General features: G+C 37.2%; 1 pseudogene; it reads right to left on the bottom strand.

The window, feature by feature from the left end:
- Positions 1-3950, bottom strand: LOC107910856 (acyltransferase-like protein At3g26840, chloroplastic; annotated as a pseudogene).
- Between the last annotated feature and the right edge of the window lie 231 nt (positions 3951-4181).

Here is a 4181-nt window from a genome sequence, read left to right on the forward strand (position 1 = left end):
TCATAATCTTTTCTTCTTTGGGATTAAAATATGCAGCAATAATTTGTTTATATCATACACAAAAGATGGAAGATGAAAGGGAGAGGTAGAACCAGGATGAGAGGCTTGGTACAACACCCGAGATAATAGATTTCTATAAGGATCCTTTTCTCTTTGTTTTTCAAGAAATCAATGCAACCCTCCACCTCTGACTTTATATGTAAATACATTTCATCACATTTCTTCTTCTCCCTTAGCTCCACCTTCATCTCTGCATGTACAATTCAAGTTAATTCAATGATTAACAACTAACTAATTATTTTTTTTCCTTTATGCATTACATATATATTGCCAAATTCCAATGCTAGCTATTTATAATATATATGGATTTTAATTTCTGCTAATTTACCTTCGGTCAAAATCGGCTTCCCGAAATAATAATAAAACCGGCCAGGAAATTTTGGTAGCACCCATGGTATATGCATTTGTTGGTTTGCAATCTCACCACTTGCATCAGTCCTGATTAAGGGAGTTAAAATATTCAAACCATGCAGACGGCAATGAAAAATCATAGTTATCGTAAAAGGGGTATTTGCAAATTAACTTACATATTTATGTAATAGATTCCGTGAATGGAGTACGTGATCAATGGAACAGAAAACAAAATTCAGCTTAATTTTAATTTTTACCGCAGTTTTGCAGTCCGACTTGTAACTCGTTCTATTTCTTCCCTCCTCCATGGAATTTTCATTAGGTCATTGTAATCCAAAATAATCTGGAAAATTAGGGAAACATCCCATATAAAGTAACTACTCGTTCTATATCTATCATCTATACAAATAGAATAAATTGCATGTATAAGATCCTGAGCTAAAATATGTTTTAAGTAAATGAAGGAGAATAAAAATTAAGCTTTCATGCTTGGCCTCAATTACCTCAGCGAAATCATCCTCTCCAACAACACCGAAAGGAATAATTTTGGCTCCAAATCTGGCTGCCATCCTAACAAACTCAGAATGTGATGCATGCTCTCATATTCAGTCAGGGTCAGCTCATGGAATGCTGACGAGAAAAAGGATATCTGAAATGCTTTATAATTAAAGGAAATATTATGTATGTAAAAGTAAATGTTGGTAGCATATTTATTGTATATGTTACCTTCCTATGAAGGGCTTCACGTACGCCACCAGGGTACAGCAGAGCATGAGATTTTGAGGACATAAGTTTGTAAAAGTTTGCTGCTGAGACAGGCACTGCACCCATTACTCTAATTACGTCAAAATCTGATAGCTCCGGCTCCGGCGGCCTTCTGTCTTTCACTCTTACAAACATCGCTGGATGTGCGATCCCACGAACTAGAATATTTCTCTCCATCATAATTTGAGCTACCAATGGAATAACTTCAAATCCCATTAACATGTGATAGCCGACAAACAAGACTGGTCCCTCAGATGGAATTCCCGCAAGTCCTCTGACCACCTTCCCATCTTCTAATGTTGAGAGCATCACAGGGCTGGTTGCTGTAAGAACCCAGCTGGGAACAATACCAATTTAATTACTTAATCATAATTAAAATCAATCCATTAATTTCCGATTAATAACCAAGACTGATGATGCAAAAGGCAGGTTAATTCTGAGACATAACCCCTTTGGTTTTTGTTTGTGGTGAGGATAGATCCTCGTTAACTGGTCTATATTCTAAAATTCAGCTCAGACATTGTAATTAATTTTTTTAATTTACAAAAAGCATTAGTTCGGACACTAATACAGTTACTAATCAGCTACCCTGTCAGTAAATTTTGTAGTAAAATTAATTGATGTTTACCTAATCGAATCATGTAGCTTTTTGAATTCACTAGGTGTTGGTGGCATGAAATCTGAGGCACAGTCAAAGTGCTTTCCGGGGCGGTAGAAAGAAGCTCCCTTGATGATTGTGACCAAATCAACATTATCTTCCTGAACAAGTCAACAAAACAAATAATTGGTATTAGAAAGTAACTTGCAGTTTGGAATTACTCAGATCAAGCGCCTACTCAAATTGAGAAGCATACCAGGAAGAGAAAATGACCACTTTCTTCAAACATACGAATCTCACAATCTGGTAGTGCCTTTTGAAGTCTTTGACTTTCTTCTTGACTAGGCAACAGCTGATCTCTTCCACTAATTATATAAAGGAAACACAGTGAATTCAGTCTATGATTATGGTACAAATTTAAATATGCAAATTCGATGCAATCCATATCCACAGAATAAGCAAAGATATCTATGAGTTTTTATAAGCTAGAATTTTGGGACCTGCAAAGTATCAGCAACTGAGCTTTAACTGCATGAAGGCATGAGTTACCACATGCAGAACCAGATTTGAGCAAGTTTAGCTTCCATAGAAGCGTTTGTCTGGGTACAATATCAGCCAGAACCTGTCAACAAAAGATCATTTCTCTTTCTGAATTTTGTAGCTCAACATGTAGGTTTTTTATTTATATCTAGCTCAAAATTATGTACAGTGTGGTCTGGAAGAGGAATGGAAGGACAACTGGAAAAGGAAATCATGGTATTGCATTGCCTGTGATGTTAAAATTCATGCTTTAGACTTTTAGCTATGGATCTTACTGGGAGGTATGATGACATTGTAGCAAGATCTTGTGATAGCTCTCCAATAATTTGGGGCAGAGGACCTCTTTTCACAACCTTATCCATCAGCACCCTCAAAGGATTACCTAAACATAAACAGTTCAATTGTTAGTAAAAAAATCCTATTCTGTCACTAAGGACTATTGGAAATGCATCCAAGAAAGTTTAAGAGCATGTTGGCGAAATAACTTGTTGCTAAACTCAATATGTAAGGGAGATTAATTGGGAACTGATCGGGCATCATCTCCAGTAGAGGTATTAGTGGTTGCAACTGTGACTGACTAAAAGATGTTGCTGTGGATTAGAAAAGAAAAGCAGATCGATCAGATTCTCCATGGATCAAGCAGAAGAGTCATTGTGTCTATGTAAGACTCTAAATTCTGACCTGGATTAGACAAAACAAGTACAAGGTCCATGTCTGGATTCCGAGCTGCGACAGAAATGGCAAGGCATGCTCCAATAGACTCTCCAACAAGATATATTGGCCTGTTTGGCGACCTATAGTTCTCTGACCTAACTGTTCTTTCCACAATCTTCACTAGCTCTAAACCAGAAACACACAATTATATAGAAAAATACATTACCAAACTTATTATATATAGCCATTAATTAAGCGATTGATTTTGAAAAAGAGAGGAAAAGAAAAAAGGCACCATTAAACGGAGTTCTATCCTGCACTGGAATATGCAAGCACCAAACATTGAACATCCTTCATTCAAAGATTTTTTAAAGTGGATTACTTGGATGATAGGCAACTTTGGTAATCAATTAACATCAAGGAGAACATTTAGCCATAGTTTTGACTTACTTTCCTAGCTTATGATGATGCATTATAAGTCCAAGGCCGGTGCCATCAATCCCTGTAAACTGAAAACTAGTTAAACTTATTTCCAATCTTCGAATAATGAAAAACACAGTAATGAGAAGATATAAATCAAACCAGGCAAAAACAGAAGCAGGGGACAATCTGGCGAGGTAGAAGAAGAACACTCCAAAGGTGAGAACCAACGAGGCGGACCGCCGTCCGATCTGATCATCTCTTTACACTCTCCAAAGTAATCCTTTAACCACTTTTTATCTTCCTCAAACTCCGGTATCTTCTCCGGATTTGCGTAAATATTAGGTTTCACCTCACTTTCTTCCTTCACCACTTTCTGATTCAGTTTCTGCTTCTCGTGCTTTCCATTCTCTCCAAAACCGGTTCCTCTCCCACCCCGCTCTGTTGAAACAGCTAAAATCCGACTGAGATTCCGTATTCCTCCGTATGAGGAGGTGGCTCTCCGCTGAGAGAATGGCGATACGCCGGCGGCGGGGTATGTAGAAGCTGAAATGGCCGCCATTAAACGGAGCCAAATTCTCTCTCAATTTGTTACTAACAACGGTAGTTGAGTTTTTGGATGAATTTAAAAAACCGTTGTGTCCTTTTTATTATATGAATTTTGAATGGCGCCAAAAAGAAAAACTGATAATTATATCAATTAATTAATTAACTAACTAAGATTTTAAACAAATGAAATGACGACACCAGCCTAGGCGGCATTGCTTATTTGCTAGATATTTAATTAGCAGAC

Source organism: Gossypium hirsutum, chromosome D11 (genome assembly GCF_007990345.1).
Source record: "Gossypium hirsutum isolate 1008001.06 chromosome D11, Gossypium_hirsutum_v2.1, whole genome shotgun sequence".
NCBI classification, from domain to species: domain Eukaryota; kingdom Viridiplantae; phylum Streptophyta; class Magnoliopsida; order Malvales; family Malvaceae; genus Gossypium; species Gossypium hirsutum.